Source organism: Saccostrea echinata, unplaced genomic scaffold (assembly GCF_033153115.1).
Source record: "Saccostrea echinata isolate AGI-Se365-2 ecotype Australia unplaced genomic scaffold, CSIRO_AGI_Sech_v1 ptg000052l, whole genome shotgun sequence".
In the NCBI taxonomy this organism is placed as follows: Eukaryota; Metazoa; Mollusca; class Bivalvia; order Ostreida; family Ostreidae; genus Saccostrea; species Saccostrea echinata.
In genome coordinates, this window is record NW_026889801.1 from 7,382,697 (window position 1) to 7,409,460 (window position 26,764).

A 26,764-nucleotide genomic window follows, 5' to 3' on the forward strand; every position below is an offset into this window, starting at 1 on the left:
ATGAATAATGATTTTGTGGTGCCTGATATCGTCTCGGCTGATGTATACATATAAAATATGCCGCCGTCGACCTACACCGAGTATGGCCTTGGGATTTAGATGACTGTCGACTGAGGATGAAGGTAAGCAAAAGCAGATAACGAACAGCCTGGCTTAATTATCACAACAAATTTATATCAACTTCAGATAAACAGATGAATGAGCTGGTCAGTGTATAATAATGGTGAAATATTGACCAGCTTGTTGACCTAACTATGAAACATGATTTTTAAATTAAAAAGCAGCACATTATACTAATAATTAAGAGGTTTTAAAATCATTTCTAAAACACAATATTATTTTTGAAATTGGTTAAAAAATAAAGAGGTTATGATTATTTTTCAGTTTTCATTTTTTTTTTCAAATTTTGAAACAAAAAGTATTGCCATTTAAAAGAAATCAGACAAAGTATACTGAGTTGCAATTCCTTATTTTGCCAAGTACTTTAAGGTTCATTGATACTCTGATAAGAGAGATAACTCTTAATGACATAAATGTCTATTATTCCTTTATAGATTTGTCAAGTTGAAATGTCTTTTTTTGTTTAATTTTGCCCCGCAAGCTATAATATCATTGTTTGTATTTTACTTATAAAATACATTTCTGTTGGAAAGTCATATGAATTAAAATAAAATTTTATGTAAGTAAGCAGAGGTTTATGTACCTTAAGACAATGTTATATAAACAAAAAAAAATATTTTGAGCTGAAATGAATGTTTGAATATTTGTGAAGGAATAGTAAAGGTTTATAATATTCGATTAGAAATATAGTACTCAAATATTCAATCACTTGTTTAAACTCTTGTTGATAAAATTTTGATAATTAAGATTAGAACTTAATTTAATTTTACTTTTATTTTGACTCCTCTCGAGATCTAATTACAGTTAGAATCTGAACATAAAAACTAGGGGATACATGTATATGATTAAAAATATAAACAAAGAATGCAAAATAACTATTCTCAAGGTAAATCATTACATAAATGTCAAGAATAATTTCATTTTCACAACATGGAGTTTTATTCAGGGCTGAGAACAACAAATTTGTTATCAATCAATGATCATTGATTAAATTTCCGTATGTTTTCTATCAAGGGTTTTACTAAATCTTGCAAGTGACTTGTGTATACATGGTATACGTGTAACAGGAAAGGAGAAAATGTATGGCTGGACCAGGAATTGAACCCGGAACCCCTACATCACAAGTCAGGTGCTCTACCGACTGAGCTACCCAGGCCAATATTCACTGCCCAAACCATTACATTCTTCCCTCCTTAAATTGTCTTCGCCCTCGAAGACACAACCAAGTTCTTATTTGCCCCTGGCGGGACTTTCACCTGCAAGTCTAGGGGTGGTCAACGGCACCAAATCTTTAACAGGAAAGGAGAAAATGTATGGCTGGACCAGGAATCAAACCCGGGACCCCTGCATCACTAGTCAGGTGCTCTACCGACTGAGCTACCCAGGCAGATATACACGACCCAAACCATTACACATTTATGTTTTCTCTTATTAAAACTAAATAATCCTGAAATCAACTTATTTACTTTGATTATATAAAAGACATTCACTGTATTAGACTGATTACTTAAGTAAGTGTCATTTTTAGTTAGCAGCATGTTTAGTGTTGTGTAACACTGAATAACGTGTGAATCTTTGCTTTTCTACAGCACATGTGCAGGAAGCAATTTAAGTTGGGGGGGGGGGGGCACAGCCAAACATTTTCAGTGGGGGGGGGGCACTATCAACTACCAAAATTCCTTGACAAGCAAAAAAAAAAAAAAATAGTATTCTATATATCGACAAAATTATTGGGGGGGGGGGGGGGGGGGCATGCCCCCCCTTCCGGATTCTTGCGTCCATGATGTGTCATTTTGTAGCCTGCAGAGCAGAGTGACACTTAGGGATCACTTTACCTGGTGTCTGTCTGTCTGTCTAGCTGTCTGTCCTCACGTCTGTTACACCTTATATCTCAAGAACTGTAAGAGGTATGGGTTTCATATTTTGCACATGTACAGCTTGGCACTATGGCTTTTGCATTTTACCATGGTTACCAACCTCTTGACCTTTGACCTACTTTTTGAAATATTTTACTGTGTCGATATACAACTTCTTTTAGACATTAAAGAGTTGAGTCTAGGCTATTTAGCATGTGCTCTGTTTGTCATAATATATTGTGAAAAAATACCACCATTACAGTCTACTTGACCTTGACCTTTGACCTACTTTGCAAAATATACTGCAGACAGTTTAATTTAACTTATCGTTATGTCTTTTGAATTTAGAGTGGCAGGGATTTGATAATTCACATTTACACATGTTTATAAGCTTATGACCATGTAATTTGACATTGTATGATAAACAGTACCTACAAAAACGAAAAATCGGTATTCCAAAATAGATGATGTTGACTGACAATTGCGGTAGACAGACTGGATTCTCTTTTGAAGGATTGTTGAAATAACTAATTGATAAATAATTATTTCTAATAATTTCAATTTCATTAATATTCATTTTAGCTTTGAGGGGTTGAAGATTTGTATTTCGATTTGATTATTGGATTCCATCACTGACAGTCTTACTATGCATGTAGCAAATAAATAGCTGACAATTCTTACATTTATTTACATCTTTAATGAAGCTAAAAGCAGGCGACACATGTGTTCTGTGAAACACTCTAGTTTTTACTAATCAAACTGTGAAGACTTCATTGTAATTTCCATTGAAAGAAGTTTATAAATTGTACCATGCTAAAATGGTTTCCTGAATGACTCCTACAATGAGTACAGAAATTAAAACTTTTTGCCCACCACATTATGGCAATTTTCTAACCTTGCATCAGAGAAAGGTCTATCCAGTAAATAATGTGAGATCATTTAAGCACCATGAAAAATATTGTCATGCCGTCTGTTTTCTCAAATGTTTTACTGACAAAAATTTATTAAATTTATTATTTATTATCATGATTATATGTAGCATATATTTTTCATCTCACCTGAGCTCAAATGAGCTTTTAAGCTCACCTGAGCTGAATGCTCAAGTGAGCTTTTCTGAGAACATTTTGTCTGTAGTCTGTTTGTCCATCTAGCTGTCTGCTTGTCCATCTGTCTGTAAACTTCTCAAAATTTAACTTTTTCTCCAAACCCACTGGGCCACAAAGCTTCCTTGGATGAAGGGATTCAAATTTGCTCAAATGAGGGTCACACCCTCAATCAAGGGGAGATAATAAATAAATTCATGTAGTGAAAATTTGATGGCATATTTTAAAAAAAATTTCCGCTCAAGATCTAGAACCTCTGGGCCAAAAAAGTTTAAGCTCATAGGACACCTTCTTTACATAGTGTAGATTCAAGTTTGCTCAAATAAGGACCCCTGGGGGTAGGGTGTGTGCCACAATGGGGGATCAAATTTTTTAAAAATGAATATAAAGGGGTAAATTTTAAAAATCTTCTTAAGAAAAGCAGAGTCATGTTGATATGGAAGCATGCTCAAGTTAGGCCATCATTAAAAATATCTTTGTTTCCCCTAACCAACCCTAAAATCTCAAGTTGGGTAGGTAGGTAGGTAAATTATTTTCTTTTCTGACCATGCTGACAGCAGTTTTGAAAAAAATACATTATAAAAAATTTAATAATAGAGAAGTTAAGCAGATGACCGTGTACGTTGACATGTACGTGAAGCTAGGGAAATCCCCTAATTTACTGCGATTTACGTCATCGGATTTGCATACCGCGTAATTCTACAAGTCGTACACAACGTGTAGATTCATAAGTACATGGAGGTAAGAACGTGTACCTTCTTAAACTCAAATTATGGTATATATTTTTCAGGCGGTGTTTGTTGTGCTATTGAGAGTTTTTTACTTACAACTTCGTATCTTTTTGAATCAAAGTCATAGAATTATTTGATAAAAATGGATTGTAAAATGACTTGTTGAAATGATGTTTACAGGTACCAGTACACGTACAGTTTGTTAAACAGAACACGATGTTAGTTACGCGTACTTGTAAAACATTTCTGGGTTTACATGTTCACGTAGATGCACACGGTCAAATGCCTAACCTCTCTTTAATAACTTTATAAATAAGAAAAAACAAAAGAAACCAATTTTTAAACTGAATATCATACAAATGAAGCAACATGTATGGTAAATTAATTCAGAAATATTATTCATTTGAACTTGTGAAATATCTCAGGCCAGCGTATATTTATTGAAATAGAATATTTACAAAAAGACAAGATTCGCAAATACTCAACCATAGGACACCCGAGAGTATTTTCAAACCTACTATCATCTTTGAGTTCTTACACAGACAAAGTCACAAGAGCCTCGCTTGGCACAGTGATTCTAGTATTTCGTTTTGGAGTCACGACGTAATTCAGGAGCTTATTCTAAGTCACAAGTCCTGACATGAGACGTGGAATGAGACCCTAAAAATGTAGGTCCAGTGTTGCAGTATACATGTAGATGTTGGCACAAATAATCCCCCATTACCAGTGGTGCCGCGGATCCAGAAATTTCATAAAGGGGGGAGGGAGCAGTAGAAGGCAGGGGGTTTGGGGGCTGCATTGAAGCCTCCAGTGGGTCTAGGGCAAAGCCTTGGTGGGGGTCCGACAAATTCTTACAAATAAGAGATGTTTTCCCCTTGATTTTAGGATAATGGACATATATGTTCTACATACAGAAAATTCAAACGGGGAGGGGGGGGGCTGGATCCGCCTTTGCTTACTGATGCTTAATGATCAGTGGCCATAAGTTCCGAGTAAAAGTCTAAATAAGGAGTCCTACACCAGGCAGGTGTTCAAATATTGTAGGCCTAACAATTTTTAAAGGTATTTTAAAGCAAAGAAACGATCTATTTTCAAGGGTCTAACTTAAGAAAAATACCATGTACGTCTCAGGAAGCCATACATTAAGCCAATTTTAAAGATTTCAACACTGTCTGGAAAGAGTGTGGTTTGGTTGAATTAAATAAAGTTTCATATATCTAATGTTATAGTCACAAAGTTTTCCCAATAAATAATAGGAATGAAGACACGACATCTGAATTATATTTATCAAGATGAAATGATTATACAAAGACATATTTACAACTCCTGTGATCCTTTATAGTAAAAATGGGATCATACATGAAATGTTTATTAGATCAAAATGAAAAGAAATGCACTGAAATTTATTGATATGCATAAACAAGGTGGGCCCTTGCTCATGGGGCATGTTTTGCCATGCTTACTATGTATGTTAATTTTAGAATACACATTTGTAAATACCATCTTAACACTCCTTAGTCATGATATATTTAATTCACAAAATGTTTCAAGATTGTAGGATTCTAATAAGTTAAAGATATACAAGTTTGATACTTCACCATTGTTTTACAACATGAACTAACCCTGCTCTGTGGTCAAATGTTGTGGGTGAGAGTAAAACAAAAGCCGCTGTTCTGATACAATGGATTTTGATGAAACTGTATTTTATAAACATGATAAAGTTGATAAACAATAAAAAAAAAAATACTTGAATAATCCTATTTAAAAAAAACTTTTCAGTCGGCATGATTTAAGTGGGTCGGTTGCGTTAGGGGAAACAAAGGTATTTTTTATTTTGGCCTTTCTAGTGTAGTTTCCAATTTGTTCAAATCATGACTCCCGGGGACAGGGTTGGGCCACAATCCAGATCAAAGTTTTACAACGAAATATTAGGAAAAAATCTTCCTAAGAACAGAAAAGCCATATTTAGACATTGATATGGAAGCATCCTCAAGTAGTTTAAATTCAAGTTTGTTCAAATCATGATCCCCAGGGGAAGGAAGGGCCACAATAAATCTTTAGGCCAACAATAAAAAAATGATTTGTTTGATGTACTCTGACTGGTCAACGCGTCGAAATCGCCCATACCCAATTTTTTTTTCAGCACTTTTTTTTTAGCTCACCAGAGCCGAAGTCTCAAGTGAGCTTTTCTGATCAAAGGACAAGATATGGTAACGGCTGAATCTGGCCCCTTATTTGATGTAAAAATCAGAACACAGTTAAAATTGTGATAGTTTGTAGTTAAGAACTTAAAATGATGCTAGTTTTAAAACCAGCACTAATTTTGATTCAAAGCTTACACGGAGGCCACAAGAGGGTGCAGAAGTAGGACATTTTTCTGAATTTCCTCAATTCTGGTTGAATTTCGTCAAATTTGAGATAGTTTTCACTTCAGGAAACATAGAGCACAAGCTTGCCGATCTGGGATTTTTATACATAAGATACATCTGATACTAGTGTCTGAAATATATAAATTTCATAGATAGGCAAGCTTGTGCTCTATGTTTTCTGAAACAAAATGTGCTGTAAAATCGATGAAAATTTGCAGAAAAATGGGAAAATTCGGAAATTGACATTTTCTGACCTTCCTGTGACTCTGTGTATCCCATAATTTAGAACCAAGACTCATTCTGTGACAGGGGTGACATCAGGTTTTTATTAGCTCACCTGAGCCGAAGGCTCAAGTGAGCTTTTCTGATCACATTTTGTCCATCGTCCGTCTGTCCGTCTAGCTGTCTGTCTGTCCGTCTGTAAACTTTTCACATTTTCGACTTCTTCTCAAGAACCACGGGGCCAATTTCAACCAAACTTGCCAAAAAGCATCCTTGGGTAAAGGGGATTCAATTTGTTCTAATGAAAGGCCACTCCCTCTTTCAAGGGGAGGTAATTAAGAATTAGTGAAAATTTGGTGGTATCTTTTAAAAATCTTCTTCTCAAGAACCACTGGGCTGTAAAAGTTGAAACTTATGTGAGACCTTCATTACATAGTGTAGATTCAAATTTGTTCAAATCATGACCCCGTGGGGTAGGGTGGGGCCACAATGGGGGATCAAAGTTTTACATAGGAATATATAGGAATAAATCTTTAAAAATCTTCTCCTCAAGAACAACTAAGCCACGATTAGTCATATTGATATGGAATCATCCTGAGGTAGTGTAGATTCAAGTTTGTTCAAATCATGACCCCCAGGGGTGGGTGGGGCCACAATGGGGGATCAAAGTTTTACATAGGAATATATAGAAAGAAATCTTTAAAAATCTTCTTCTCAAAAACAACAAAGCACAATTAGTCATATTGATATGAAATCATCCTCAGGTAGTGCAGATTCAAGTTTGTTCAAATCATGACCCCCCGGGGGAAGGGTGGGGCCACAATAGGGAATCAAAGTTTTACATAGCAATATACAGAAAAAAAATCTTCTTCTCAAGAACAACAAAGCCACAATTAGTCATATTGATATGGAATCATCCTCAGGTAGTGTAGATTCAGGTTTGTACAAATCATGACCCCCAAAGTTTAGGGTGGGGCCACAATGGGGGATCAAAGTTTTACATAGAAATATATAGAAAAAAAATCTTGAAAAATCTTCTTCTTAAGAACTACAAAGTCACAATTAGTTATATTGATGTGGATTCATCCTCAGGTAGTGCAGATTCAAGTATGTATCAAATCATGACCCCTGGGGGTAGGCTGGGACCACAATGGGCAATCAAAGTTTAACATAGGAATATACAGAAAAAAACTTGAAAAATCTTCTTCTCAAGATCAGCAAAGCCTTGTTAAGTCATATTTATATGAAAGCATTCTAAGATAGTGTAGATTTTACTTTGTTCGAATCATGACCCTCAGGGTTAGGGTGGGGCCTCAATGGGGGATCAAAGTTTTACATAGGAATATATATATATAGGAAAAAACTTTAAATATCTTCTTCTCAAGAACAGCAAAGCCATGTTTTGTCATATTGATATGGAATCATCCTCAGGTAGTGTAGATTCAAGTTTGTTCAAACATGACCCCTGGGGGTAGGGTGGGGCCACAATGGGTGATCAAAGTTTTACATAGGAATATATAGGGAAAAACTTGAAAAATCTTCTTCTCAAGAACAGTAAAGCCATGTTTTGTCATATTGATATGGAATCATCCTCAGGTAGTGTAGATTCAAGTTTGTTCAAACATGACCCGTGGGGGTAGGGTGGGGCCACAATGGGGGATCAAAGTTTTACATAGGAATATATAGGGAAAAAACTTGAAAAATCTTCTTCTAAAGAACAGCAAAGCCTTGTTAAGTCATATTGATATGGAAGCATCCTCAGGTAGTGTAGATTCAAGTTTGTTTAAATGATGGGGGGGGGGGGGGGGGTGTAGGGAGGGTCTGCAATGGGGGATCAAATTTTTAACAAGGGAATATATAGGAAAAAAATCTTTAAAAATTTTTTGCTCAAGAACAGCAAAGTCATTTGTTAAATATTAATATGGAAGCATCCTCAGGTAGTTCAAAATCCAAGCCCCCCCCCCCCTTTTAAATTTTTCAATACTGAAGTGATATGTGCATTTTCCTAGCCAATGTGCTCAGGTGAGCGATGTGGCCCATGGGCCTCTTGTTGATAAACTATTGCATCATTCTAAAAGACACGCCAAACCAGGGGCCAAAAAGGGGTCTTAGCCTATCTTGTCCTTTGTCTGTTGTCTGTCGTTGTTGTCTTTGTTGTTGTGGTCATTGTTGTCATAAACTATTTACATTTTCACATTCTCAAGAACCACTGGGCTAATTTCAACTAAACTTGCCACAAAGTATTGTTGGCTGAAGGGGATTCAAGTTTGTTCAAATGAAAAGCCACACCTTCTTCCAAGGGGAAATAATTAAGATTTCATGAAAAATTAATGACATCATTTAAAAATCTTCTTTTCAAGAACCACTGTGCTTGAAAATATGAAACTTATGTGAAATCATTGAGAGGAAGTATAGATTCCAATTTGTTCAAATCATGACCCCTGGGGGTAGGGTGGGGCCACAATGGGAGATCAAAGTTTTACATAGGAATATATAGGGAAAAAACTTGAAAAATCTTCTTCTCAAGAACAGCAAAGCCTTCTTAAGTCATATTGATATGGAAGCATCCTCAGGTAGTGTAGATTCAGTTTTTTTCAAATCATAATCCCCAGGGGTAGGATGGGACCACAATAGGGGATCATAGTTTTACATAGGAATATATAGGGAAAAAACTTAAAAAATCTTCTTGGAACAGCAAAGCCATGTTTTGTCATATTGATATGGAAGCATCTTCAGGTAGTGTAGATTCAAGTTTGTTCAAATGATGGAGGGGGGGGGGGGGGGTAGGGAGGGTCCACAATGGGGGATCAAATTTTTAACAAGGGAATATATAGGAAAAAATCTTTAAAAATCTTCTGCTCAAGAACAGCAAAGCCATTTGTTAAATATTAATATGGAAGCATCCTCAGGTAGTTCAAAATCCAAGCCCTCCACCCCACCCCCCCCCCTCTTTAAATTTTTCAATACTGAAGTGATTTGTGCATTTTCCTAGCCAATGTGCTCAGGTGAGCGATGTGGCCCATGGGCCTCTTGTTGATAAACTATTGCATCATTCTAAAAGATATGCCAAACCAGGGGCCAAAAAGGGGTCTTAGCCTATCTTGTCTTTTGTCTGTTGTCTGTCGTTGTTGTCTTTGTTGTTGTGGTCGTTGTTGTCATAAACTGTTTACATTTTCACATTCTCAAGAACCACTGGGCTAATTTCAACTAAACTTGCCACAAAGTATTGTTGGCTGAAGGGGATTCAAGTTTGTTCAAATGAAGGGCCACACCTTCTTCCAAGGGGAAATAATTAAGATTTCATGAAAAATTAATGGCATCATTTAAAAATCTTCTTTTCAAGAACCACTGTGCTTGAAAATATGAAACTTATGTGAAATCATTGAGAGGAAGTATAGATTCCAATTTGTTCAAATCATGACCCCTGGGGGTAGGGTGGGGCCACAATGGGGGATCAAAGATTTACATAGGAGTACATTGGGAAAACCTTTGAAAATCCTCTTCTCAAGAACAGCAAAGCCATGATTGGTCATATTTATGTGGAAGCATCTTCAGGTAGTGTAGATTGAAGTTTGTTCACAGTGATTTTTCTACACCCAATTTAGGTCCGAATATCGGCCCTTTCCCCTATAAAAAATTACCCGATTTTTTCCCAATTTCAGTTGCTTTTTTTCAAAAATAAAACCATTGTTTTTAGCTCACCTGAGCCAAAGGCTCAAGTGAGCTTTTCTGATTGAAATTTGTCCGTTGTCTATCGTCGTTGTCGTAGTTTGTCGTTGTCATAAACTTTTCGTATTTCATCTTCTTCTCAAGAACCACTGGGCCAATTTCAACCAAACTTGGTACAAAGTATCCTTGGGTAAAGGGGATTCAAGTTTGTTCAAAAGAAGGGCCACGCCTTCTTCCAAGGGGAGATAATTATGAATTCATGAAAAAATTAATGGCATCATTTAAAAATCTTCTTCTCAAAAACCACTGTGCTTGAAAATATGAAACTTATATGGAAGCATCCTCAGGTAGTGTAGATTCAAGTTTGTTCAAATCATGACCCCCGGGGGTAGTGTTGGGCCACAATAGGGGATCAAAGTTTTAAATAGGAATTACATAGGAAAAATCTTTAAAATTATTCTTCTCAAGAACAGCAAAGCCATGATGGGTCATATTTATATGGAAGCATCCTCAGGTAGTGTAGATTCAAGTTTGTTCAAATCATGATCCCCAGTGGTAGGGTTGGTGGGGCCACAATGGGTGATCAAAGTTTTACTTAGGAATATACAGGGAACATACAAACAAAGAAATAAACGTAGGAAAAATCTTTAAAAATCTTCTTCTCAAGAACAGAAAAGAGTCATATTTAAATGGAAGCATCATCAGGTAATGTAGATTCAAATTTGTACAAATCATGATCCCCCCCCCCTTTTAGCCAGTTTTATATTTAACTTTTCAACACTGAACTGATTTCTGCTTTTTCCTAGCCAGAGTGCTCAGGTGAGCAATGTGGCCCCTGGGCCTCTTGTTGTTAGATTGAATTTTTTATGTACGACTTATCGAAAATGGAACGCTTTTGTTCTCAGTCATCCAGACTCTTAAAATAATAGCGAGGAAGAGCAGATTGTTATACCTCCCGCAAACGAAGTTTGGGGGGGTATATTGGAATCATTATGTCCGTCTGTCTGATCGTCCATCTGTCTGTAGACGGGATTTTGTCCGAAGCATTTCTTGAAAACTGTTGCAAGGATTTGTCTGAAAATTTGGACACTTATTATTCGCCATATAAAGGTGTGCACCTGGTATTTTCATCAAGATTGGATAATTTTTTTTGCATTTTACAGTTTTTTTTTTTTCATTTTTGGGAGTTGATTTTATCAACTATCTATGCACTTCCCCAGAACAAACAGTGTTTTGACCTAATCACTCCTGCGAGAGAAAAAAATCATCAATGGAAAATCATCGCCGCTGACAAGAAATAGTAAATCAAAATGATCAAGAATTTGATGAAATACATGATCTGTTCTTTAATTATCAAGAGAAATATATATATTTTTTAATTTCAATACATTGAAAATATTTGATGCTATGACTAGCTCTAAATAACAGTATTTTTTAAATTAGTTGTAAATTTTCCCACACTCGTCCACAGTGCGAAAGGTTTCAATCAAAAGAATCAAATCATGATCCCCCCCCCCCCCTTTTAGCCAGTTTTATATTTAACTTTTCAACACTGAACTGATTTCTGCTTTTTCCTAGCCAGAGTGCTCAGGTGAGCAATGTGGCCCCTGGGCCTCTTGTTGTTAGATTGAATTTTTTATGTACGACTTATCGAAAATGGAACGCTTTTGTTCTCAGTCATCCAGACTCTTAAAATAATAGCGAGGAAGAGCAGATTGTTATACCTCCCGCAAACGAAGTTTGGGGGGGTATATTGGAATCATTATGTCCGTCTGTCTGATCGTCCATCTGTCTGTAGACGGGATTTTGTCCGAAGCATTTCTTGAAAACTGTTGCAAGGATTTGTCTGAAAATTTGGACACTTATTATTCGCCATATAAAGGTGTGCACCTGGTATTTTCATCAAGATTGGATAATTTTTTTTGCATTTTACAGTTTTTTTTTTTTCATTTTTGGGAGTTGATTTTATCAACTATCTATGCACTTCCCCAGAACAAACAGTGTTTCGACCTAATCACTCCTGCGAGAGAAAAAAATCATCAATGGAAAATCATCGCCGCTGACAAGAAATAGTAAATCAAAATGATCAAGAATTTGATGAAATACATGATCTGTTCTTTAATTATCAAGAGAAATATATATATTTTTTAATTTCAATACATTGAAAATATTTGATGCTATGACTAGCTCTAAATAACAGTATTTTTTAAATTAGTTGTAAATTTTCCCACACTCGTCCACAGTGCGAAAGGTTTCAATAATGTGCTTCAGCCTCTGATATGCGCGATATAAAGACATGTGATCAGTAATGTAAAAAGACCTTTGCTGGTTGCGCTGATTGGCTGACAAAAACTCTCTCTCACTGATGTAAATTTTTAAAAATATCTCCAGGAAACCAAAACAGAACCACAGAGGAACAGGGAGCTGCTAACAGATATCGTTACCTTGAGTCTTGAGTTCATATTGCATTGGCAAAATATATCTCAAACGAATAATTTGTCTCTTTCATTCGATAGCGGACAATATTAATTATCAGTTTAACACAATTTGTCGACAAACAAAATTGCATTTATTCATTTAACGTGTGAAGTTTTATTTTATTATTATCAGCCAGGAAAGTACTAGTATGTAAAACTAGCTTCTCAATAACAACGGGATTAATAACCAGATAAACTTTTAAATGCATCTTGGTATACAGAGAACTGTACCTAATTGATACAGACATTGATGTAAACGCAACATCTAGCTGTTATGTTTACGAACATGTATGAACGTGACTGATTATCACAGCGGGTATTATATTATAATTATGTGCTTTCGAATTTCTAATATGTGTTAAGTTCTATAGCCACAGATAAGAGCAAAAGTGACCTACTGGACAAACTTAACCTCTGATTTAGCAGCCATTTACTTTGTGCCCGGAATTATAATTATTGATAGTATACACAGGCCGGATTGATTTTTATACGTGTTATATATAAGGCATGCTTATTACATTTGCAGGAATGTTGTGCATGTAATTGTCTCAATAATAAGTTCACTGGGAAAAGAGCAGGATTCGGAGTGGAATCTTATTCAGATTCTAACATAGAATAATAAAAAAAAAGATACAATTAAAAATGGATTATGCTTAGCAATAAGCACAGGTCTAGAGCTGTGGACGGACCCCCCCTTTTTTTACGGCACCTCATTGGTTCTTCGACGATCTTTATATATATAATATACTTCTATGAAATATTCACAAAGTATTACAGTTGGAAAATCTAAATAAATATAATAAAATTAGCCCTTTATCAAAATTCACACTCTCTGATACTATAAAAGAGAATACTTCTGGAGAACACAAATTTTATAAAAGAAACCCCCAAAAATTTAAATTATTGCAGCCCGGAGGACCGGGCTGCCCTATACATATAAGTTTAAGTATTGGTATATGGGGATTGAGGTGGCAGAAGTTATTCAGAATTAAAGATTTTCTAAACATTAAAAAGATTGTTAATCAGAATGTTCTTTCCCTTTATAAATTACGAGGTACACAATATATTTACTTCCATAAAGTGAATCTGTAAAAATATATATGTTTTTCATATTTAATATATAAAGTTGCTTATCATTTATTATCGAAAAAACGACAGGTCCCTTTTTTTTAGAACATCGAATTTTACTTATCGCATAAAAACGTAAAAACGTACTTTACACAGTTCGTGTTTTATATTCTTAAAGTGAAAGACATTTTTGAAAATAGGTGATGCATGTGTCTGGTTTCAATTTATATTTTATGCAGCCAACATTTACTTGAGGAATTGATAAAGTTTAAAAGGGTATCGTTTTTGTTCGATTTTCATCCGACTATAGGTTTTCAAAATATTCTCGACTATCGTCTCCATCATTTAGACGCATGTCTTTTTCACACATATCGAAGCGGTTTGATGATCAAGACTCATTTCCATTGTTTACTTTAATTCTTTCCCGGGCGACAATTGATGGTTACATCAATATTTTCTTGTCAATATTGATACAGGTGACTCTCGCTGGCTCGATCTCCGATCTCTCGAAATTCTCGATCTCTCGAAGTGAACCTCCGGTCCCGTTTTTTTTCCCCTCTATATAACTAAGCAAATTTACTTCTGATCTCTTGAACTTCCCATCTCTCGAAGTTCTCTATCTCTTGAACCAAGATCTGGGTCCCGTTACACACAATTCATTGTTTTTTTACTCTCTATCTCTCGAAGTTTTGATTGCGCCTGTGTACACGCCATTCAATTGTAAAATTAATGCAGCTTGGACTTACCTGGATAACAGTGAACGTCTGAGGCTGGCATGGAGGTGTTAATCGGGTATTTACATAGATGAAACTAGTTGCCCGCGTGGCGCAGTGGTTAGAGCGTCTGTTCTAGAGTCGCAGAGTAAGGAGTTGATCCTTACGTCGCGGGTTCGAATCCCACTGTGGGACGTGCTTCACAATTTATTTTGACTTGATAGCAAGACAATATTTTTTAGAAAATAATATAAGAGATGTATCAATAATTTTCCATAGATTATGAAGTTTTATCAGAGTCTACATACTCCCAGTATGACAAACATTGCACAAGATATCCTATTTCAAGAATTGAAAGCCTATTTAATACAAGAAATCTGGAGAAAGACCCGATCAAGCCCGGGAGGTAGCCACACCGACGATTGCTATTCAAGTTTCATGTAATCATGAAATGAGAACAAATAAATATTGAAACTTAAAGAGATCATTTTATATATTCAAAATACGATCATTGTTGTTGAAATCAAGTGAATTACCTGTAAAATACGAATGAAAAGTCGGAAAATGTGCAATTACATTATCAACATATACTTCCGGTATTTATAATAGTAGAACAATGATGAATTGAAAATTTTGGATTTCATTCACTCTCTGTCTCTCGAACCCCTCGATCTCTCGAACTTTTCTTGCAGTCCGTTGAACTTCGAGAGATCGAGAGTCACCTGTATATGAAACATGAATACAAATTTGATTATATCCTCATCATATGACATCAAAGAAGTTCAATATATCCCTGTCCAGAAACAAAAAATTCAGGTTATTATTTTGGATTTTTCTGAATACAAATACCTGTATCTATGTGGAACAGTTTGCTTCTCATGCTCTTTCTCTTTTACTCAAAAGAATATTAACTTTATCAATGCTCCTTAATCTAGACATTAAAACCATCATTTACATTTCTTACCATTCTATTAACCCCTTGGCTATATTTTATTGTATGCATATGAAATTTGGGGCTATTTTAACAGATTTACTTTTTAAAAAGCATTCCTGGCCGTACAACGAAGAGGGTGTAATACAAATTATTCCGCGATAAACTAAAAATTTGAAAATCAGTACTTGATGTACATAAATATGCAACTAATTTTGCCGTTCTCTCTTACTTGGGGTAACATTTCCCCTACACTTTGACATTGTAAGATCAATGATAAGCTATTGGTTTCGACTTGAAAATCTGGTAAGCCTTTTTGTTTTTCACAACAGGTATATTGTGAATCAAAGTTACTATTTGAGAAGAGTCTTTATTCCTGGTTAATGAATATCCGTTATTTTTGTGATATTTTTCAGAATAAAAATTATCACTCTTGATTTATGACACATGCATAAAAATTTGATCATATCCTCATCATATGACAACAAAGAAGTTTAGTATCCCGTTGTCCAGAAACAACTGCATTTTCCCCACTGGAATTGCAGTTCATTTTATTTCAAAATTCTGCGCATGCCTTAATTAAATGTGATTTTCAGCCATAATGACACTTTCTTGCTGTTTGATTCTCGCACACTAAATCTGAAGCATTAATGTTACATAATTTGAAAAGTTGCATACAAGGTTTCAAATTAAATTTTAAACAGTCATTAAAATCAACTCCCATCAGTACTTTCAGTACTTTGATTATTATGTGGTTTTGTCCAGATCTGTTCCCAGAGACTATTGCATAGATTTGTATGAAAATTTGTACACTTATTATTTACCATATGAAGATGTGCACCTGGTATTTTCAACATTATTTGATAATTTTTCTGCATTTCACAGGTGTTTTTTTTTTTTTTTCATTTTTATTGACTTAGTCATTTCGGGTTCATGTCTAAGGTTTGAGACATAGAATCTAGAACGTCTGTACAAAAATGTGAACTACAGCTTAAAACTACTCATTAGAACTAAAAAAAAAATCACGAAGTGTTAAAAACAACAGTTTTTACATTACACAGCAGATAGTGTAAATCCATTTGTCCCTTGGAGTGGACATGCATCCAGTTAAGAACCCTCTCTACACTGCACACTATAAAGTTCTGATTCTATGGTATTTTTCTGCTGTTAGAGTGATCTGCCTTTAGATCTAAATTCCAATAAATTGAAATTTACAGTTAATCAATTTGCTCAATTATGTAATTATATGTATATTACTCAATTTGTAATCAATTCTGAAGTATTCATAACATTTTAGTAGCCAAGATGAATTAGCTGAAAACTTTATTTGCATGTATTTTCTCCACGGAAGTAAACAACAGGAATTTCTGTTCATTGATACTTGAATGTCTTTAAACATTTTTCCTGGAAGTAAATGCCATGTACCATATATTGAAAATTAAATAGATAAGCTCAATAATTACAACTGCATTCAGTATAATTTTCTAAATGTCCAAAAAAATTAACATTTTGCACTGGTGTATAGAGGGTCCTTAAGGATTAATTAATGAGTTCAGTGTGGGAAGCTGTTAGGGCTCTCTGATCAAGCAGGTCTTATCTATATCTCCTGGGAATAGGGCAGAAAGAAATAAAGATCTCTGTTGTCTAAGTCTCCTAATTGTAATTTATGTCTGTCAAAATACATAGTTACTGGAACCAGCCTTTTATTTTTAAAATGAGTTTGATATAAAGGTATTAAGATCAATTTGATTTTATATAATTAATTATGATATTTTTTTTTTCAACAATCAATTTGCAGAGTGTCATGCGTGTCTCACAAAGATGACAGATAGCTGCAAGCTATTTTTTCAATGTAATAAAAAACACTGTAATTATTAGTATTGATGTTTTATTAGGGTGCACCTTAGTTTCATTCATTAAAAAAATATAATGAGTAATTAAAATTTCACTCTAAATGTTTAAGCAAATTAGTGATTTGGTACCTTCTCTGAAAATCCAGCGGGGGGTATTTGTCCCTTTTGGACAGTTAGTTTTGTGCGTTTACAAGACATACAAAAACACATGGATCATGTCTAACGTTAAACTTGTGTGTAAATACATCGTAAGAGAGTGTAAGATGCATGTAAAATGGCGAAACATAGCTTTATTTGTAAATCCAAGTACCAGTAGTTCTACAACAAGCATCCTTTATTCCACGAAAATCAAACTTTCTACACTTGGCAGACGCAACTAAATTAATATTGCAGGGTAATTGCAGCAATATGATTAGGGTAATTTAGAAAGCTTTAATAATGAGACAGAAAAAAAATGATATATTGTTATAAATCATGTCAGATTATTCCATCTTCAATGGCTATTATGAGCAGGATTTTCTCTTATGTCTACCATTATGGCCAAAAAAAAAAAATGGAAATATAGGACGGTCACAGTGACAACTTTCAAAGATTAAAAAAAGTTAAAATGTAGAACTGTTGTTATTTTGTAGTAAATATTTTGAATAAATGATCTTACATTTACTTATATATTTTATTTAATTTCAATCTGATTGATTTTTCCCAATTTGACACAAATGTCGATGATTTTTCCTAATAGTAAAGGTCCAGGCCCCATTTAAAAAATGTAGAAAAATCACTGGTTCAAATTATGACCCCAGGGGGTAGGGTAGAGTCACAATTTTGGATCCAAGTTTTACACAGGAATACATTATAAGGAAAAATCTTGTAAAATCTTCTCAAGAATAACAAAGCCCTGATTGGTCATATTTATATGGAAGCATTCTCAGATAGTGTAGATTCAAGTTTGTTCAAATCATAACCCCCGGAGTAGGGTGGGGCTGTAATTGGTGATCAAAGTTTTACATAGGAATCCGTAGGAAAAATCTTTAAAAATCTTCTTCTCAAGAACAGCAAAGCCATGATTAGTCATTTTGATTTGGAAGCATCTTCAGGTAGTGTAGACTCAAGTTTGTTCAAATCATGACCCCTTGGGGTAGGTTTAAAATCTTCTTCTCAAGAACAGCAAAGCCATGATTGGTCATATTTATATGGAAGCATCCTCAGGTAGTTTAGATTCAAGTTTGTTCAAAACATGACTCCCGGGGTAGGGTGGGGCTATAATGGGTGATCAAAGTATTACATAGGAATACGTAGTCACCCGAGTGGTGCAGTGGTTAGAGTGTATGCTCTAGAGTCACGGAGTAAGGAGTTGATTCTTGCGTCGTGGGTTTGAATCCCACTGTGGGACATAGAGACCGGTCCTTCGGATGAGACCGTATAAACTGAGGTCCTGTGTTGCAGTAGGTGTTGGCATGAAAAAGATCCCTCACTGCTCAATGGCTGTAAGTGCAGGGTATAGGACAAAATTTGCAGCTCTCCACCGGCAAGTGGTGGCATCTCCATATGAGTGAAAAATTCTCGAGAGGGACTTATAACAACATACAAACAAACATAGGAAAAATCTTTAAGAATCTTCTTCTCAAGAACAGCAAAGCCAGGATTAGTCATTTTGATATAGAAGCATCCTTAGGTTGTGTAAATTCAATTTTGTTCAAATCATGACCCAGGGGTAGGAGAGGGGAGGGGGGGACATAATAGGCGATCAAAATTTTACATAGGAATACATCAGAAATTTTTTTTTTTTTTATCAAACTTCATATGCTGATAGATATTGATGAGAGCTATGCAACTGCATCAACATTTTTTGACCTTGACCTCACTTTTCTTAACTTAGTGTTTAGCTCACTTTTTAAGATACCATTCAAGATATTGTAATCAAACTTCATATGTTGATACATACTGATGTAAGCTATTCAACTGCATCTTCTGAGCCAAAGGCTCAAAGAGCTAATGCTATGGCCATTTGTGTGGTGTGCATAAACTTTTTAGAATATGGGCCATAACTCAAGAACCCCTTGGCCATTTATTGTCAAATTTGTCACAGGGTATCCTTAGCTCAAGGGCTCCGGTTTATACTAAAACTAGGGTTGTGACCCTTAAACAAGGGGAGATAATTAGGAAAATAATAACAAAAGTACTAGTTGCTAAAAAATCTTCTTCTCAAGAACCACTGGGCAGATTATCACCAAACTTACACAAAATGATGAGGATATGTTGTAGATTAAAATTTGCAGGGGGATTTACCCTGGAGCTAAGGGCTTGGTCTCAAGGTCACTTCAAATTTGACCAAAAATTACATTTTATTAAAATGTTGATATTTTGCTTACTATAAGGACTAGAATCATCAAATCTTGTCAGTTGATGCATCTAAGGACCTCTTATCATGTTGACTCAAAAGTAGGTCATGGTGACCTACTTTTGAAATTTTGAGGCCATTCTTTTTCAAAAGGATTTAGAGGCATATTTTGAACAATTTAAGGCCTTTGATCATGAACTTTGTCAGTTGATGTATCTTTTGATCTTGGAGTACGTAGACAAAAAAGTAGGTCACCTTGACCTACTTTTTGAATTTTATGGCTAATCTTTTCCAAAACAATTAAGGTCATTAATTCGAATACTGAGAGGTTTAGAACCATTAAATCTTGTAAGATGATGCATCTTGGGACCCTAAAACATATTTATTAAAAAGTAGGTCACAGTGACCTACTTTTTGAACTTTGCAGGCATTCGATTTCAAAGTGTTTTAGAAGCATAATTTGGACATTTTAAGGCCTATGATCAGAAAACTTTGTAAGTAAATAGATCTTGGGTCCTCAAAAATTGTCAACTGAAAAGTAAGTCATCATGACCTACTTTTCAATTTATATGACTATAATTAAATATTTCAGGTACTAATTGGCTAAGAATCATCAAACTTTGTCAGTTGATGCATCTTGGGTCTTCAGAGTAGGTCGACTGAAAAGTAGGTCACCGTGACCTACTTTTTGAAAATTTATGGCTTTAATTAAATATTTCGGGTACTAATTGGCTTAGAAACATCAAACTTTGTCAGTTGATGCATCTTGGGTTCACAGAGTTTGTCAACTGAAAAGGAGGTCACTGTGACCTATTTTGAATTTTATGGCTTTATTTAAATATATTAGGTATTAATTGGCTTAGAATTATCAAACTTTGTCAGTTGATGCATCTTGGGTCCTCAAAGTATGTCATCTGAAAAGTAGGACACTGTGACCTCCTTTTGAAATTTTATGGTTATAATTTTAAAGATATTTTAGGTATTAATTGGCTTAGAATCATCAAACTTAGTTGATGCATCTTTGGTCCTTAGATAATGACAAGTTATAAGTAGGTCACTAAGACCAACTCTCAGGTACTAATTGGCTTAGAATCATCTTGGGTTCTCAGAGTGTTTCATCTAAAATGTAGGTCATGATGACCTACCTTTGGAATTGCAAGGGTTTATTAGGTCACCTGAGTCACTCAGGTGACCTATTCTATCTGTTTTCACCCACCGTGCGTCGTCTGTCGGTCATAAACTTCTGAACATTTTCAGCTTCTTCTCTTGAACCACTGAACCAATATCAACCAATTTTGGCATATAGCATCAATGGGTGAAGGGGTACAAAAATTGTGAATTTCATGGTCCCTGCCCCCCTGGGGCCTGAGGGGTGGGGCTAAAACCATCAAAATTAGTGCTATCTTTAAAAATCTTTACTCCTGGACATTAAGCAGTCAAACTGTTGGCATGATTGTAATAAGCATTGCACCCTCTACGAAAATTATGAAATTTATGGCCCCAGGGTCAAGGGTTAGGGTGGGGCTATATACGAGGGGCATTTCAAAAGTTCTGGCAACTGGTGTGCAGTAAATTAATGAGCGTCATTATCATAAATTAAATTATATCAATCCCTCAAAATAGACTCCGTTGACCTGGACACACTTTTTCAGTCTTGAAATCCACGTGGAAAATGCTGCCCTATAGTCCTCTTTCGGTATACGCTTCATACACTGGAATATGGCACTTCTGACTGCATGACAACTTTGAGATCGCCGTCCTCGGAGGGCTTCTTTGATAACGGCATTCAACCAAAAATCGCATGGAGATAGGTCAGGACTGTAGTGTGGATGTGGTAAAACAGCAATACCATTTTCCTTTAAATATTTGGTTACTACCTCAGGGTTCTCCACCACGGGTTTTACCATGGCGGCCTACCATGGTTAAATTTATGTGCGCCATGGTTAAACAAGCTGCGCAATGGTCAAAATCGGCGGTCACCATGATCAAATTTTTATTGCATTTCAGTATTGACATCTACTTTTTGATGACTTGAGTAGTTAATTGTGTTTATACTACGACAGCCATACACCTCCATGCCTCGATAGAAAGCGGACTGTGCTAAACAAACATGGTAGTTGATCGGCCACAATGCTGTGAAGCGTGACAATGGAGAGTCAATCAGCTGATGATCAATATCTTGAGAGTTAATTAACCTATACACATGTAATTTTGGGGAGTTCCAACATGTTCACTATAAAGATTTACAAAAAGAGACATAACGAGCAATAACAACATGATAATTGACAAGCATTCGATTCAAGTTTCTGAGCCCAGAAAATGTTAACCGTTGAAGAATTTCCTATTCTTTGTATTTAATCAATTCCTCATGCCATGTTTTTCAGTATCTACTATTTTATCTTTTTTTGATAAAATGTATGCAAGTGCCAATCGCCGTCTTAGTTTTAGAGTTACCTCCCATTTTTATGAAACATCGCGTGGCGCTATTTTTAGCACTGGGGCACGTGGAGAAGTAAACAATAGAGGAAACTCGGTGAAAATGCAATACAGTTTAGAAAAAAAAGCAGAACAGAGAAAGCAGTATTACAGTTATGTCAAATTTATGCCCCTGGTTATATTAAGTTACTTTTACCATGTATGCCATCAGTATTAGTTTTCATAGACCATGCAGTTAAAAAAGCTAAGGCTATGAAAGGATGTCGGTGTTTGTTCGTTTGTGTGTGTGTTAACTTTTTTTTTCAAATTACTACCCATTCATCAGTTTTAGTAATATTTAAATAAAACGTTTCATACAAAAGGCAACATCGATTCTGTATATCAGTTTTTGAATAATGTTGCCATGGCTACTCTATCAAAATATATATTTTTTTAAATTCCTTCGAAATGTTCGTACAGTTTTTGGCCAATTTTGGCACATTTGTAAAGTAAATAATCTTTTTTTTTATTTTAATTTTTTTAGCTTAAAAATTATTGGTTATTTCAACTTTCTGTGTTGCAGTGGTTAAGTTTTGTGAAATCAATCATTGATTAATGAAGGTTAGGAAGTCTAACACGCATTCGTGTTTTCGGTCACATTTCGCCTTCGCGCAGCTTCCTCCATGGTTAAATTTTGAAATGTGGAGAACCCTGTACCTCTGATCTATGGGCAGGTGCGTTGTCATGGAGGAGCTTTATTCCTCTAGTACTGGTTGTTGGTTGGGTCGTTTTATAGTGCTCTACAACCTGAGACAAGACTTTCTCTGCATAAAATTGACCAGTAACACTGCTGTGTTCTGGAATCGGAACTTGAGCAACAGGGCCTTTAGAATCAAAAAATAAGGCGTACATTACTCTCCGGACAGACCGGTTTCTGCGTGCAATTTGAGGCCTTGTATCATTTTCACCAATCCAAACTTTATTATTGTATCCATGTTTCATCACCAGTTACAATCTCATTTATTCGCCTTTGGTCACAATCTTCATAAATTGTTAATAACTGTGAGGCCATTTCTACCCGGATGCGCTTTTGCTCTTCCGAGAGAAGATGCGGCACCCATGTAGCACAGACTTTCCTAAGCTTTAAGTTTTCCTTTAAAATACGAAAAACTGCTGACGAATTAATGTTAGTTAAGTCTGCTATTTCCTCAGCTGTATATCTAGCATCATCAGCTATCGTATTTTGAACAGCGACAATTTCTTTTTCGCCATATGCACAAACTGGACGCCCCGAACGGGGGTCATCTTCAATTGATTTTCTACCCTCTTTTAATTGAACTACCCATCTTGCTACTGCTCGATATGAAAGAGCATGCTCTCTATATACTACATCTAAATCGGCTTTTATTTCTGTTGCCGTAAAGCCAAGCAATGAGCGAATTTTGCAATGCGCTCTTTGCTCAACAAAAAAATTGTTCTCCTTATCAGTCATTTTTACGCCCAGTATACAGAGTATACCTAATTATGACGTCATTTTATCAGACCTATACGTCATTTTGAATGTAAAATGACATCACTACTAATGCATATTTGCCTAAGCTTTACAGTGGTTTCAGAGTCATTTAATCCGTAACGTAGTTAAAATTTTATATACCAGTTGCCAGAACTTTTGAAATGCCCCTCGTAGATCATATAGTGAAAGTGCATTATTTCTTTGAAAATCTTCTCTATTCCTGGGTATTATTGAAACAAATTGAATACATAGTTATGATAAGCAAGGGTGACTCTACCAAAATTGCGAAATTCATGGCCCCTGGGGGTCAGAGACTCTGGTACTATGGTGGGGCTATATTGATCATATAGTGAAAGTGCATTATTTCTTTGAAAATCTTCTTCTCTACTCCTGGGTATTATTGAAAAAAAAAAATAAATACATAGTTATGATAAGCAAGGGTGCCTCTTCCAAAATTGTGAATTTCATGGCCCCTGGATCAGGGGTTCTGGTGTAAGGGTGGGGCTCTATTTATTATATAGTGAAAATGCATCAATTCTTTAAAAACTTCTTCTCTGCCCCTGGGTATTATTTAAACACACTAAGTACATTGTTATGATAAGCAAGGATGCCTCTTCCAAAATTTTGAATTTCATGGCCCCAGGGTCAAGGGTTCTGGTGAAAAGAGAGGGGGGCTCTATGGCTCTATTGATTATATAGTGAAAAAGAAGAATTTTTTTGAAAATATTCTTTTCTACTTCTGGATAAAAAGCAAAGAAGCTAAGTGTATAGTTATGATGAGCAAGAGTGCTTCTTCCAGAGTAGTAAATTGCATGACCCTTGGGTCAGATGTGCTGGTGTAAGGGTGGGGCTCTTGATAATGCATTAATTCTATTAAATAATCCTGTCTGCTCCTTAGTGTTAAGCAGATAAACAAAGTGATTACTTATGATGTGCAAACCTCTGGTCCCAGGGTGAGAGGCTCTGGTGTTTCTCGGTGTGGAGGGTGGGGGGGGTCTATTGATAATATAGTGAATCTGTAGTAAAAATGCATTATTTCTTTGAAAATCTTCTCTGCTCCAGGGCATATCGGAGGCAGAGGAAAAGTTTTAATAAGGAAGGGTATTTTTACCAGATTTTTGAACATCTAGACCATTTAGTCAAGTGTTCTGGTCCTGGCCAAGGATCTATTAATTTGTATTCTACTGAGAGGATTTATTCCCCTTTGCCATTTACTTTTGATAATTAATCACTGTAAATAATGTACTTGAAAGGTAAATAGAATAAGAGAATTATGCAAGGATTTTCTTGTATAATACAAAAAGTACTTTCATAGTTTTAATGATCAGGTAGTGTTCATTAAAGACCAAGAGAGGCCAATGTAAAGATTTACTTAGAGGCTTCAAGTAGAAGTGATAGGTTGTACAGTTTATCAGAAGAGCAATTCAAGGCCTTTGGGCCTCTTGTTGTCCTTGACCTTTCCTTTGACCTTGATCTCACTTTTCTTAAATTAGTGTTTAGCTCAGTTTTAATGAAATCATTCAAGATATTTTTATCGAACTTCATATGCTGATACATACTGATGAGAGCCTTGAGCGCTATTCAACTGCATCAATATTTTTTTACCTTGACCTCACTTTTCTTAAGTTAGTGTCAAACTTCATATGCTGATACATACCTTGACCTCACTTTTCTCAATTTGTGTTTAATTCAGTTTTAAAGAAACCATGCGTAATATTTTAATCAATCTTCTTTTGCTAATACATACTGATGTTACCTTTTCAACTGCATCAACATTTTTTGACCTTGACCTTTCCTTTGACCTTAACTTCATTTATTTTAAATTAGTGTTTAGCTCAGTTTTAAATAAACCATTCAAAATATTTTTATCAAACTTAATATGCTGATATGTATTTGTGAGAACTATTCAACTGCATCAAACTTTCCTGTGACCTTGACTTCACTTTTTCTTAAATTTGCATTTTGATTAATTTTAAAGAAACCATTTAAGATATATTTATGTAAGCTTATGCACTTATGTATAATTTGGTGAGAATTTATCATCTATATCCAACTTTTTAGATTTAAATTTTAATTTTAAAGAAACTATTCAAGATATTCTCATCAAATTTCATACATTAATACAAATTTTCATGCTGCATTACTAATATAGCCTTGGCGGGGCATTCATGTCCTATGGACATATTTCTAGTTTCTCATTATTTTAGAATAGCCTTGGTACAGAAATGCATGTAGGGATGTTACAAAAGTTGTAGTTCATTCTATAAGTCAGTAGTTCCACATTATTTGTTATGATTTTATATATCAAATAAGAATAAACATATTTATATTACAACTAGAATAATTTTATCTTTTTAAACTACAGGGTTCAGTAACAATTGCAATGTTTTTCCGCGATAAAAATCATGTAATTAAAAATGTTTAAACATGATGTGCAGAAAATATTGTAAGAAACTCATTAGTTTTACTTAATGCATGTATATGTATCGTCTTTCTTAGGCCAATTTTGGAACATTTATGTTATTATTTATTTTTTTATTCATGGATTTGTTTATTTATTTGTTTTTTGGCACCTGACATTAGAATGCAGTTGAATATTTTCAATGCAAGGAAAAGATCAGAGGCATTCCGAATAAATCATTCATCTTGCATTCACCGTTCTTTCACCATTCACTTTGTGCTCGCGTTTGCACTCTGTTCACGTTCTGCATTTGCTCATCGTATACCAACCGTTCACCAAGTTTCATTCAGCGTTCACGTATCGTTCATTCACTGGTCGCTCTGTGTTCATTCAGCATTCATTCACCATTGAATTCGTTCAGCGTTCGCTCACCATTCAAGTGGGAAAGTAGACGTTTCAGGGACTGTACTAATTGGCTGAGAATCATCAAACTTTGTCAGTTGATACATCTTGGGTCCTCAAAGTACAACAACTGGAAAGTAGATCACCGTGACCTACTTTCCAGTTGTTGTACCGTGACCATGACCTACTTTTGAAATTTTATGGTACTATTTAAATATTTTCAGGTACTATTTGGCTAAGAATCATCAAACTTTGTCAATTGATGCATCTTGGGTCCTTGGAGTACGTCTGCTGTAGGTCACCATGACCAACCTTTGAAATTTTATGGCTATATTAAATAATTTCAGGTCCTAATTGGCTAAGAATCATCAAACTTTGTCAATTGATGCATATTAGGTCCTCATTAGAATGCCAACCAAACAGAAGGTCATGGTGAAACTTTATGGATAAATCTAAGTATATCTGGTACTTATTGGCTTAGAATCATCAAACTTTGTCAATTGATGCATCTTGGGTCATGGGAGAACACCAACTAAAAGTTGGTCACCCTGACCTACTTTTGAAATTTTATGGCTATATTTAT

The 26,764-nt window shown here is 35.3% G+C and overlaps 1 protein-coding gene and 1 non-coding gene across 2 annotated transcripts in view; both read right to left on the reverse strand.

The window, feature by feature from the left end:
• LOC133204320 (multiple epidermal growth factor-like domains protein 10) overlaps positions 1 to 26,764 on the reverse strand; it is a 609,956-nt gene that overhangs the window by 72,873 nt on the left and 510,319 nt on the right. The window lies entirely within an intron of this gene.
• Trnat-ugu (transfer RNA threonine (anticodon UGU)) lies at positions 1,204 to 1,277 on the reverse strand. The gene has a single exon. It is a non-coding gene; the product is annotated as a tRNA-Thr (tRNA).